The sequence below is a fragment of the Ochotona curzoniae genome, unplaced genomic scaffold (assembly GCF_017591425.1).
Source record: "Ochotona curzoniae isolate NIBS_2020 unplaced genomic scaffold, NIBS_Ocur_1.0 scaffold_3890, whole genome shotgun sequence".
Taxonomy (NCBI): domain Eukaryota; kingdom Metazoa; phylum Chordata; class Mammalia; order Lagomorpha; family Ochotonidae; genus Ochotona; species Ochotona curzoniae.
The window spans coordinates 17,444,150-17,458,417 of NW_024467115.1; the positions used below are offsets into that span (position 1 = coordinate 17,444,150).

Sequence of the window (14,268 nt, forward strand, 5' to 3'; positions counted from 1 at the left end):
ATTGACCTTTGAATCAGGTACAGGGCTAAACTCAGGAAATGGAACAACCAAGTGGTTATAGCTCTGACCCTCCCAGTAGCCACTCTCGAGTGGTGGGAACATTCCAAACGTCAGTGGCCTTGACATCAGTGGCTGATCCCAGACAGCAGAAGCACGCTTAGGGACCCTCCAAGGCTGCCAACCACGGCTGTCCTATTGTACACTCAACGTGACCCCGTGGAAGCACAACTGGAAACTAACGGCGCGGAACTTAATTTGTACAAATCTCATGCACTAGGAACTACAGCATTTCAAGAACATAATCAAGCATGTCACCCACGTATGAGGATTGGGAGATCCAATTCACCAAATTTTCTAAAAAGTATCTGAGAAAAATGTAATCACGAGGGTTACTAGATAGATGAAGGTGAACTGTAGGAAAGGAACGAGGGTGGGAATGAGGAGCATTTCTTCAGTTATACAAACCAGGTGACTGGCTTTCGCATGTTGTTTATTTAACAGTCTTAGACTAAAATCATATCAAAACCCAAGTCCTGGATTTTTTCTGCTTCCAAACCTGCTCCCTCTGCCCCTCCCCAGTCATCCTCATCAACTAAGGCTAATCCATTCTTCCAGTTGATCTGGCCCAATATCATGTGGCCACCTTGATTCGCTTTTTCTTCACTGTATAACTGGATTCATTAGCAAGTTTTTTTTTAATTAATTTATTTTTTTTATTACAAAGTCAGATATACAGAGAGGAGGAGAGACAGAGAGGAAGATCTTCCGTTTGATGATTCACTCCCCAAGTGAGCACAACCCGATGCTGTGCCAATCCCCCATAAGCAAGTTCTTACAGCGCCACCTTAAACATCCTACCAACTCAGGCACCCTTACCTTTCCCACCAGCAGTGCACTGTGATCTATGTGTCCTCTCAATTAGGCTACAGGTCCCTGCCGCAAGGCCCTCTGAGTCTATTCCTTTCTCGCCAGCCAGATGATCCCGTTAAAACAGGTCATACCATGCTGCTGTTTAAAATTCTCCAACAGTTCTCATCCCACCAACAGCAACATCCAAGGTCTGTCAGAGCCGAGCAGGTTGTAGGAGGTCTGGCCTTTATCTTGGTACCACTCTCTCTATTTGCCACCCTCATCACAAGACAAATCTAAAATCCATCACATTTTTTCTATGTTCACGTATAACTCAGATTAAATTTAATAAAATAATTTAAAAAACTGCAACATAGTTTAGCCCAATATTATACACTGCTCATTTTAACCACTAGGTTAGACATGTTTCTAAAGCCCTCAGGCTATCCTTCTGCTTTCATGTCCATCTTTCTCTTCCACCACTGTGAAGGTCCGTGTTTTTTTCAGCAACTTCTTGGTTAGTAATACTATCATGGAAAGGGCAGGTTGCTTAACTGCATCTTAGGGCTGAAGTTTAAGCCCATCACATTCTCCACTTAAAGCAGCAGCTTCCACATAAACAAAGGCTTTGAGTGGTACTGGCCAGATGAAGATTTATGATAAATTTTCCCTTCACTGGTACAACCTGAAACACGGAGCCATGGCTTCTTATATTCACTAAGTCCCTAGAAGCTAAAGCATTATCTGGCACAAATGTGACATTGAATGAATGCTCAGAGGATGCAGGGTAGCTTGTGTGCTTGGGGGCAAACTGTGACCAAAGCCTAACAAGAAAAAGCATCAAAACAAGATGACCAATGAAGAGAATAAGGAACACATGTGGTCATATTTCTATAGCTGTGAAGACTCTACACTCGCCATGTCAAGGTAACCTTGAAAAAAAAGAAAACAGTTCATGTTTGTCCAGGATGGTTTTTATCATTGCATCAGGTATGACTCAAAATTAAATGGCTCTTCAGCCACACAATTGAAAGGGCTGCTGAGTTACAGTGAGCCTTAGAGTTAGTCTCCAAGGGATGACGAGCCCACCCCCCAGCACTGCCCACAGACAGGGGGAGTGCACAGGGATTGCAGTCTCTACTGACAGCACCAGATGGGCACATTGCTTTGAGAGATCTGCCACCCTCGACCTCTCCCTAAAGTCACCTAATAAGGTTGCTCTGAGAACCTGTTAACGAGCCAGACACATCCACCTTAGCTGACTCTGGGGACAGCATATTCCAGAAAAGTGCATGTGCCATCTATGCTGTAGGGACCACGTGGAATTAATCACCCACTGCACGAAGACCACTCCCTTCCTTGATTCACATCCCAAGTTCCAGCTGACACATTTATCTGAGGGAACTAACCCTTACATACTTTCAATACAACCAAAAAGGCTTTTATCAAATGAATGAATGGATGCATAAATAACAAAATCCTTCCTTCAGCCAGAGGGCAGCATTAGGAACAGAAAACACTATTTTTCCAGCTGCAATATTCTAAACCGGAGTAAAGGCAAATCTTTTCCTCCATCTGGTGACCGACTTGTCACCAGTGCCAATGCTACCTGCCCCAGAGATCAGCCCTGCTCCATGCTGTGGGTGCTGTTCATGACCCAGCAAAGTACAGGGAAAGACACCAACACGCCTAGGGGAGTCCAACCACGGTGGTCTGCCAGTTACACTGAGAGCTGGTAATTCTGGGTTTGCAGTCACCCATCTGAATTTCAACAGCTGGGTACGGAGTATGTAACATTAGACCCAATTCAATTACACTTAATGTGTAATTAGAAGCAACTATTTAAAAACTTGGAAAAGGAAAATAATTACAGCTCAACTTTATTATACTTTGCTTAATTAAAGGCACTGAGTGGGGAGAAAAAAAAAGTTTGTTTTTACTTCAACTAGAAAACACTCTGAAGAGAACTAAAGTGGATAAAAGTCAGGGTTTTATACATTGTTCATCCATGTTCACAAGACAGTAAAGCCACGGAAATTGTGGACAGCTTTATTAAGACATCAGTTTTGTAAAGAAAAATGAATGCAATTTTAATCCTAGAGTATCCATTGAAGGAAATAGAGTATCCATTAGATTAGCCATTTTTTTTTTTAAAGATTTATTTTTATTATTTTTTCATTGGAAAGGCGGATATACAGAGAGAGGAGAGACAGAGAGGAAGATCTTCCATCCGATGATTCACTCCCCAAGTGAGCGCAACGGGCCGATACTATGCTGATCCGAAGCCAGGAGCCTCTTCGGGGTCTCCCACGCGGGTGCAGGTTCCCAAAGCCTTGGGCCGTCCTCGACTGCCTTCCCAGGCCACAGGCAGGGAGCTGGAAGGGAAGCGGGGCTGCCGGGATTAGAACCGGCGCCCATATGGGATCCCGGGCGTGCAAGGCGAGGACCTTTAACCACTTGCGCCACCGCGCCGGGCCCGATTAGCCATTTTTTTAACAACACATTTTTTTTTTTACCGCTTCCTTCCTTGTACCTCGTGGGGACCCCCAGTTCTGTCTTGCCACCTGCTGCCTGTTTCACAGAAGGTCAAACACTGCACGTGCTCACATGGGCACTGCCAGCTTCTCGGGCCCAGGTCAGTCTTCATGTCCAGTCTATGGCCCTGGCTTTGGAGGGGTAGTGTGCGAGCCCCAAGTTGGGTGCTGCCAGTGGTAGTATGCCGAGGCAGATGCAACAGCCATCAATTGGAGTATCCATCAGGGAAATAAACACACATATGTATTGGAAAATATCTATAATTCATCCATCTTCTGAAAAAATAAGATTTTACATTTTCTTATGTAAATGTTGTGAAATTCACTAAAGTTGAGTGAAAAGTCCTGAAAGATTGTTTATCCAGATTCGTCTCCACTTGCAGCAAATGTTTAATTACTAGCTTGTTAAAATCATGGGCCAATCATGCTCTCCATGCCATCTACACTGCGGTCATTTCCTGCCTGTGACCTCCCCTTTCCAACCTCCCTGGAATACCAGCTTCAAGATCTCTCTGAATATTTACTCCCAATCTTGCCTGTAGGCGCAGTTTTAGGTTCATAGCAAAACTGAGCCAGAAGCACAGAGTTCAATATGCCCAGGCTCTGCCCACCCCATCTTCCCCACTGGCATGTCTGTCACAGCACACAAGTCTGTCTGGGTACACTGTTAAGGCCCAAAGCTCAGTCTGTACTCAGCTTCACTCCTGGTCTTCATTCTGTTGGTTTATGAATAAACAACATGTGCTCTCCATTGCAGTAGCACAGCATCAACCCATTGGTCACAGTCCAGTGCAAATCTCTTTCCCATAAAATTCTTTCTAACTGTTCCCGTTGCATCTACCTCCTGCAGTGTGGGCAACCCACATGGGCGCTAGCTAGATTCCCAGTTGCTCCACTTCTAATCCAGCTCCCTGCTAGTACTTCCTGAAAAGCCACGGCCAAAGATTTTGGGCCCCTGCAACTACATGGGAGACCTGGAGGAGGCTGCAGGCTCCTAGCTTTAGAATAGCCTAGCTCCAGCCACTGCAGCAGTCAGGGAAGTAAACTGGCATCTGGAAGCGCTCTCTCTCTCTCTCTGTCTCTACTCTCTCACAAAAATAAACAAACCCTGTTAAAATAGAAATGCCATATCCAAATTATTAAAAGAAAGTTGATTTTCATCTACTTGAAAGGCAGAGTGACAAGCAGGATGGAATGAGAGAAAGAGCAAGAGAGAATGAATTGTTATGGTTCACTCCCAAATGGGGATTGGTCCCTGAAGCCTGGGGTCTGGAATTTCATCCATATCCCCTATTTGAATGCCAGAGCCCTAAGAACTTGAGCCATCACCTGCTGCCTTCTAGAATGTGTTAGCAGGAAGTGGTGTCAGAAGTAAAGCAGTTGGGCCTTGTGTGGTAGCCTAGAGGCTAAAGTCCTTTCCTTTCATGTGCCTGCATCCCATATGAGCACTGGTTCATGTTCTGGTAGCCCAGCTTCCCATTCAGCTCCTTGCTAATGGCCTGGCAAAGCAGTAGAGGATGGTCCAAAGCCTTTGGCACTCTGAACCATGTGGGAAACCTGGAAGAAGCTCCTAGCTCCTGGTTCAACTGACTCAGCTTCGTACATGGCAGCCACTTGGGGAATGAATCAATGGATGGAAGATCTTCCTCTCTACCTCTCCTCCTCTCCGCATATCTCACTTTCCAATAATAATAATAATAAAAAAAAGTAAAGCAGCTGGGATTAAAACCAGCATTCCAGTATTGGATGCAGATGCCTAAAGAGGTAGCATAGGGCTCAGTGCAGTAGGCTAAGGTCCTTGCGTTTCATCCACCGGAATCTCACATGGGTGCTAGTTTGTGTTCCAGCTGCTCCACTTCCCTTCCAGCTCCTACCCTGTGGCCTGGTAAAGGATGGCCCAAAGCCTTAGGACTCTGCACCCATGTGGGAGACTGGAAGAAGCCCCTGCCTCCTGTCTTCAGATTGGCTCAACTCCAGCAGATGGAAGATATTTCTCTCTTCTCTCTCTGTGAACCTGAATAAACAACAACAACAGCAACAAAGAGGCAGCATACCCTGCTGTACCATAGGCCTGTCTCCTCATTCTGGTCAATTCTTTGAAAACTGAAATTGGTGGGTGTGTGTGTGTAGGGGGGGATCCTTAAGACAAGGCCGATTCAGTGGCGTGGACCAGAGGCTTTTCCCTCCTCCTCTTTTCCTTCCTGCCTTGAACACGGACCTGATTGGGAAGGTCGAGCACCCATGTGGTGGTCAGGAGGCTGTCATGAGCAAAAGAGATCCAGGGAGTAACAGAGACCAGGCTCTCGGAGACCACTACTAGCAAATGTTCACTTAGGTTACATTTGTTTAAATATCTGTCTTAGGGGACATTCTATGCTCACAATGAAAAAACAACCCTAGATGTATCCGCCATTTACAAAATGAAGGCAAGTGCTTCACCCTTCCAAAAATCTCCCCAAATCTGTCTTCAATCTCCCCTTCTAGCTGCTACCTCATGCCACACCTCAGTTCCCCCAGCAACCACCTCGCCTTTCCCAGGCAGACATGGCTACTGGCTGGAGGCGAGGCTCAGAACATGCTGAGCAGTTGGGGAAAAGTTCAGGAAACGTGGAAGGTTTGATATGAAGTTGGAGTTGAGGTGGGGCCTGACTTAAAAAGTTAGGGTGCAGAAGAGAATGCATGAACTATAAGGCATAAACGAGGCAACAGAACAAGATGCTGCTTGGGTGATAGAAATACCTTGTTCTAACAGGCTGTTGTCTTAGTGGCCCTTGTCTACTTATTTCCTGTTTCAGCACCTCTTTCAGTTGGTGCCTCATGGATCCCATGTACTCTGATTGTTCCCATCAGAAAGAAGTGTTGCTTCTTCATGCTAGGGCAGAACTGTTTTAGTTTTGACATTAGCAAAAGTAGCGAAGTCCCACGGGGAAAATAAAAAGATGCCACAGGAAGGTTTTAGCAGCATTTACATGGGAAACACCTTAGAGATCAGTGGATTTCTGCAAGTGACAGGCTCCCAGAGAGAACCATGTCACCTAGAATAACTCTTGATAATCACTGAGCAACAACTGTCCTTTTCCATGGTTTAGGATTCCAAGGTCCTCTACACAACTGCTCCTCACTACCACTTCTGCCTGGCTCCGGGAAGGTTAAACAAACACTCTCTCCACCAACTGCCAAGGCTGACACAAGAGCACTGGCGCCTTTTCTGAACAGGAAGTGGAGTTAAAGGAGGAAGAACACTTCCTGGCCCCGAGGGTGTCTTCCTTGAAGCTGGAATCAGGTCTTCCGTGAGCGGCACAGACTGGCTGTTGCCCCAAACGCACTGTTAGATATGAAACTGCTGTGGACATCCACAGGCACGGGATTTCTGACATGAAGTAAATATATTATAATCTATGAAGTAATGAAGAATACCATGCCATAGCACAAGGAGAGATCTGATGAGGCAAGGACTTTGAGCCACTCAGTGAAATGATCAGACCCAGGAACAGCCTAGGAAATGCGTTTAAATCACAAAATATTGCTCTGCCTAGGAAAGACAAGAGGAGATTTAAAACAGGTGTCAGCTCCTCGATAGCTTTAATTATCCACTTCAAATACTTCCTCAAATAGGAGATCAAACAAGAGATCTCAAATAGCAGATTTTGGAAACTACTGAATATCTATTTGTAATAACAAATGAAGACACATGAAATAAAAAAAACTCCAATCTGGGGGGGGGGTAACTACCACCAAAACAAAAGAGTGGTCTTACAATTTCCACCAACTCTCCAAAGCAGAAGACTAGTGAGTATGTGGCATGTGTTACCACCTGGCAAATAGTGGCATGCCAGCCTAGCCCTCACACATGGACACTGGTGGCTAGGGGGATTTGCAGGCTGCAACTGCTATGCTTGTTGTCCAGTAAATACACTCATTTCAAGTATGCTGGGTCCACTTCCAACCAGCCAGTGCAACTGCAGATTCTCAATCTGCTGAAGGTGGGGGTCCCCAGGGTCATAAAGGGCAGAGCCAGAATCAAGCTGGCCAACTAACTCAAGGGAATTCTTTTACAGGACCATTGCTTTACGACATGCACCCAAGCATTGGTATACTGTACAGAAGATGCCAGATGTAGGGTGAGGGAGACCCACACAGATGGCTCATCCTAGAAAGGGGACAAATGAAGGCAATGGCATCTACGTGGAGCAGGGGAGGGGCAGAGCTGTTGTCCTTTTGTCCTGGGGAGGCAAGACCACCATCTGGCCTGTTTCCTCATCGGTCTGCTACGCAAGAACCTGTCACTATTCTCTTCTATTCCTTATCCAGCAACCTGCTCCTAGACAACTGGTCATACTGTCAAGCTAGCAGTGCAGTCATCGCCAGACAGGACGCATCGGGAGACCTGCATGAGCTTTCTAGGGAAAGCAGAGTGGATCCACAGCACCCTTTGTGTGCACCCTTGAATTCCCCGTGTAGAACACACAGAGAATTGTCTACATCCGACTGGTACAGCATTGTGTTTTCCAGTTTACAATAGAAGCCCAAGCCCCATACTTCAAGGCTTTCTGTAATTGTACCTTCCTTGTTTTACCACAGTGGAAAATCTTAGAACACTGTCAAAAGGGTGGTATGGGCTTACTGGAAATGGTCTAGTAGGAAACGGTTTTGATAATGTGTTTAGTTTCAAAGCAGATTAAGAAAGGAGAAAAAGGAGAGTTGAGTGAAGTTTGGAATAGGAAGATAGATTTAGGAAAGAGAAAAATCTTTGCAAACAACAGACATGAGTTTGAAGGTTAGCTCACTGTTTCATTAGGACAAATGTGTAACCCAAACTGAACGAGTAACTACATATTCTTGGCAAGTTTTTTTTTATGAGAATCTCACTTTAGTAGATTTTATTGTGTTATCAGTCACATTTGCAGTGCTCTTGTGAATTCAGGATCCTATGACTTGCTAGTGTGTTGAACTAGAGAGAATCAGAGCTGAGGCCTCTCTCTGACCTTCTCTCAACTCATTCTCATTCACTTTGTATCCTCTTTCCCAAGCACAGGAAGAGAAATTTCCTCATCTCACCAAGGAAGTCAAAAGGAATGCAATTGTTATGAAACATCATTAAGGATTAACCAGCCACAGAGAGCCAATCAAACACATTTATAGTCTAGAGGAACTTTGTCCCGGGTCGTCTTCTGCTCTTTGGGCCTCTAAAAATGATTTACTCCTAAAAAATATGCCTAGAACAGCCCAACTCCTCTCCAGTGGCGCTTCCTTGAGTTTCCTGTCTGACTTGGTTACCTGGCAGATGTGTACACAGCCAACGCGTTTGTCTGGGTCTTCTGTTCACTGCAACTTGCTGAGCTGTATTTTCAAAGGGAGTGAGGGAAAATCGACCTTTATTCCAGCTTCCAAACAAATGAACACCTTGTTATTGGTAACTGCTGTTTTCAACATGTATTCATGTATTTGACTTTGCAAGCAGAGACCAAGAATGACAGAGCTCCCATTCACTGGTTTGTTCCCTAGATATCTATAATAGCCAAGGCAGGACGGGAATGAACCCTTGAGTCACACACTCTATCCAGTTCTGCTCAAAGTGGGTGGCAGGACAGCTATCACTGGCTGTCTCTCAGACTGAGCATCAATAAGAAGCTGGAGTTGTGAGTGGAGCTCGGACTCACACTCAGTCACTGCAACAGGGAATGTACTTGTCCCAATTAGAGTCAAAAGTGTTGAACCAAAAGCACTCCTGAATTGTTTTCATTTTGTCAAATACTACAATGCCTAGCAGATAGCTACATAGTAAAGAGTCACTGGAAAGGTGATGTGTCAAAGCTCATTGAATACATTAATGTGATCAGTCATTTAGATTTTTAAAACATCTTGCATTAGAAACAGTTATACCTATGCTCCTTAGTTAGTAATTTTGGATCAGCTTTTCAATGTTGCTTATGCAAGACTCTTCTGGCAGGATGAACTTGATTTTGTAACACACATTCAGTAGCAAAAATATGGTGACTGCTGGAGTTTGACCAAGCCCTCGTTTCTCCTGCCTAAAAGATTCCAGAAAAAAATTTGACAAATTATGCAAGTATCTACCACAACTTTGTGCCTTCTTGGAAAAACAGTAAAGAGTTAAGGAATGGTGGAAGCCAGTCTCATGAGTAGGAGCTTGTTATGGATTGAACAGGATTTTGCTCCCAAATGCATGTAGATGTCTATATCCTGAAATCCTATGGTGGCTGAATCAAGATGGCGGAATAGGGTAAGGACACGTTTAATCAGACAGAGAAACATTTAATCAGGATGAAGCAGAGAGGACATATTTCAGGAAACTGGAAAGGACAGAACAACAGCAGAGGGGTGCCTGGAGACTGACAGACACAGGAAAGCAGCGGGCACAGCAGTGTGGTGTTGCAGTGAATGATACTCCAGCATGGCGATCTGAACTCGACCAGCATCCGGAACTCCACCAACAATCAGGTGGGAAGGGACTTTCACTGGGAGCTTGGGAGGTGAACCCAGACAAAGCACTGTCCGTCCTGCTGGTCACTTTGATTTGACCAGGAGCAGAGGCAGAGCAGCAAATTTCAGGTAGTGCGAGAACAGAGTGAATTTCAAAGCCCAGTCAGACCCCTAGAGCTGAATTGGGTGCCATTTTGCGTAAGGAGGAAAGGGCAAGGGAAAGGACTAAGCATGCTCTGAGCAGGGAGTGAGCACATTTCTGACTTGGTGAACTGCAACGACGTGGCATTCTATGGGTTCCATCCGGGGCATGTCTGGGTAGCCCTCGGATCTGACGGCCAGCAGATCAAGAACTGTTGTGGTAGCACGTTGTGCGCCATTTTGTGCACGGTGGCAATAGCTTTGGGACTGCAAGGGACAACAGTGAACTGTGCATGTGCTCAGCTCGCGAGAGCTTGCTGAGGTCCCGCAGGAAAATAATACCCACTGTGACATTGTACCGGTCAAAATAAGTCCGTGTGGCACCCAGACCTAACGTCCAACAGGTTCTGACAAGATCAGCATAACCAACAACCTAATTATATAGGACACTTGGTGTCTCTCTAATCCTGGAACCCACTCCAACCGGAAGAGGGAGAAAGGTTGCAGAGACAATCTACTTTTTCTATATGATACAGTCCCTGCAGGTGAGTGCAAGAACCATGATAGTGTGCAGCCCAGACCAGGCTAGGGATGGTACCCACTGGCATACATTTGGCGCAGGTCAGGGGCAATGCAGGCAGGGCCAGTTCATATCACCTGCTGGTGAATCTGAGCACCAGAACAGAGTGTGGGTTGGGCTGGGTTCAGTCGCAACACATGCCAGTTCACATGAGGGCCAGGACTGGGTGCTGGCTGGGCTGGACTGGGCTGGGCTGTAGCCCCCACCAGTGTGAGCTGGAACTGGGGGTGGGCTAGGTCCAGTCAGGCTACAGCATCCATTGGCAAATGCCGAGCTGAGGCAGGCCATGCCAGACTGGGCCACAGCACCCAACTAGCACACATGGGACTGGGTGGGGGTACACGGGGAGATCCCCATAGGGGATTTTCATGGGGATCCCCTGCTGGACCACCACTCCCACTTGAGAGTGTAAGTTGGGAAGCGGGTTAGACCAGACCAGTCAGGGCTACAACACATGCTGGCCTCATGTGAGCTGGACAGGGAAAAGCCAGGCTGGGTTGACTGTTCCTGCTGGTGCATGCGTAAGCCAGAGTGGGTGTGGGTTGGCTGGGCTTTGCTGCAGCATCAGCTGGCAGATGTTGGCATTCAGGGAGGGGGGTGCAATTTCTGTCAAGTTAACCTGCTGAACCACCTGGAGATTACAGCTTTGGGCGTGGCCCCATTAAGGAAACAGTGAGGACTTCCCTCTTGGGTTGCCACTCCCACTGGTGCCCAAGGACTGAGGCAGGCATGGCTAAACAAAGAGTGGCACTCACTGGCACATGTGTGTACTAGATAGTGGGGTTGGTTGGGCTGAACCAGGCTTCAATGCCCATTCACATGTATAAGAGTTGAATGGGATGTGGAACAGATTGGAACAGTCTGTTGTCCATACTGGCAAACACGGGAACCATGGTAGGGGTGGGCCTGGTGGGGTTTATTGCGGGTTACTTTGACAAGACTGCAGCTCCCACTGGTTTACGTGAGGGCCAAGTGTGTGGTGGGCAGGATTGGGCTGGATTGCAACACCCATTGGTTTGTGTAGAAGACAAGGCTGGAGACAGAACTGACCCAGCCATTCCAACTACCAGCGTATGTATAATAAGCTGATTTGGGTAACGGACTGTGCCAGACCCTGTACTGGCAAGCACAAGAATCTGGTCTGGGATCATCTCAGATCAGATTCTTTGTTTCTTTGGGGACCCCTCCAACTGAATCGCTGGATTCAGAAACCCAACCATGGAGAGAATTGCAGGTTCCATGGTCTGACTGTGGAGTGCATGTGTCAAAGCTGAGCCTCCTCAGTGGCTCAGATGGAGCAGTGGACAGCATGTCCAGGTGCACATGGAGGATATGGCAGTACACTGGAGCCTCCAGAGGATACCTTGGTACCATGAAAGAGGATAGAACAAACTGATCAACTAACCCAGCCTTGTGTTGTCAGTGAATATCTGGGCAAACGGGGACTCTAGGGTGCACTATGTTAACCAGTGGATTCTGGAGCGATTTTGTTGTGCTTGGCGCGGCAAGATAGGCAGTAAGTCAGAACTATTGAACTGTCAAAGTCTCTTGAGCAAGACCCTCAGACCATGCCCCACATCAAGGACCCTGGGGTGGTATTGGGTGGTTGTCCTCCCTCCCAGGGTGCAGAGATTTTGGGAGGCTGGAATGGCTTCTTTGCTCGTCTACTCTCCCTCTACCCCAGCTACATGAAAGAAAAAAAAGAGAAATGTGGAAATGGTGATCTTGCCCACCTTCCCTTAGCCCTTGAACCTTTTCACCCTAATCAACTATCATCAAAAATAAATATAATTAAAGTTTAAAAAAAAAACAATATGAGCATTAACAAAATATGAGCAAAGAAACCTAAAAGGAAAATGCTATGATAATGAATACATTCCCAAAAATCCACATGTGGAAACTTAAATGATGCAATAAATTAACTGTTATTAACCACTAAAAAGAAAAAAAAGAAAAAGGCCAAACTTCCTAACTTAATTTCAGAAGACCTTAATCATTTTTTAATCACATTACCGTAATGCATAGAAGCTGGCCTTCAGTGTGGGCAAATTAATTTGATGACATTAAAAGCGATGTTCTAAGTCGCTGCACTGGATAATCTGTGTCTGCCCTGGTATCTGCTTTCTATATTAAGAGATAAGCCTTGGCAATCAAGCGTGAGTAATGTGAAAGTAAAATTCTATCGCATAGGGAGTCAAAGTCAGTATAAACAGCATTTTGTGCGTCATCATCATCATCATTAACGCAGATTTGGTTTTTTGTTTGAAAGGCGGAGGGAGAGACAGAGATCTCTTGTTTCCTGGTTCATTCCCCAGATGCCCACAACAGCTAGGGCTGTGCCAGGCTGAAGTTCCTCCCTGGGCCCCAGGCTGAGCAGTCCATGGCCAAAGTGTTCCCAGTACAGCACAGGCAGACTTTCCAGGAATTAGGCTTTTGTCTGACACCTTGGTAACTGCACTGGACAGGACCAGGAGCTCATCCAGAGTACTGGGCCCTACACCAGTGCTAAGACGGTAAGAATCTTCCTGCCTCTGTCCTGAACCTGTGGCACAGAGATGTTAGGAAGCCAAACAACTTTGTTCCTAAGAATGGACTTAGCTGTCACATGACTGGGCGGCATAATCTTCCCCTGGATTGGAGCCAACACTGCCTGCTAGCAGTTTCCCCAAGTTTGTGGCCACTTAACAGAATCGAACACAGGCACTGTCTAGGCTGGGATTTTAAAAATCCAATACTCATTTGACTTACATTAGCTGGAGGTAACTGAGCTGAATCTGCAGTTTTGTCTAGATTTTTAAATATACAGTCACCTCCTGGAGCCTACAATGGAACATCAGCAGACAATATATTTAGATTCTACTGATCTGAAAATTACTGCAAGCCAATTTTGCTTATTTTTCATTTCATTGGGAAAAAAATCTTAGTGTGTTTTCTCAAAACTCCATTTTATCAAAAAATTTGGGATGATTATAAAACCTCATATTCTGATGTTGGATTATCATATTTTTAAAAGATTATCTACAACTACATCTCAGGTTCTAACTGGAAATGTCCAGTTTAGTATATATTAATCCTGGATACCTGGTCAGCCCTTACCCCATAAGGCCTGTTTTCTTACAGGATATCAAAGGAACTGCATTAGGAAAATGTTGCCCGAGACAAAATTAACAAAAAAGTTAACTTCACAGCATCAAATAAGCACTGCTCGCTGTAAGGCTCAAGTTTGGAAAGACAAGCCAGCAGGTTTGTTGCTCACAGCCATTTATCAAGCTCTGTTTAGTGCATCCATCCCATGAGACTTGTAAACTCATTGTGGCAAAGCAAGCAGTTATCATCCACAACAACACGGCAAACAGAGGCAGGGAGTAAGCAGCGGACCAGGACGGCATGGGACTCAAACTTGACTTGGCTCCAGCCTTCACATGCTTTTTACTTTATCGTGCTCATTCTGGTAAAGAGGGTAGACATTTCCCTGCTGCACTACCTGGGGGGTACCTGAGACACGCAGTTCTGGGGCATGCAAATCATTTAGTTATTTTCTGATGAGGGAAAACAAGGGCAGACCTTGGTGTCTGACTTGTCCGAACCCTACATAGAATCCCTCCTCTGTGGAAGTTCAACCAGGAGTAGGCAAGCACACAGAGTCACAGAGTTACTACTGCAATATTTACTAACGTCAATGTATCCACAATAGAGTCACAGCTTTAAAGAGAAATTCAC

General features: G+C 45.8%; 1 protein-coding gene across 1 annotated transcript in view; it reads right to left on the reverse strand.

The window, feature by feature from the left end:
• Nucleotides 1-14,268, reverse strand: part of MAP7 (microtubule associated protein 7) — a 198,686-nt gene that overhangs the window by 122,600 nt on the left and 61,818 nt on the right. The gene's annotated exons all lie outside the window — the stretch shown is intronic.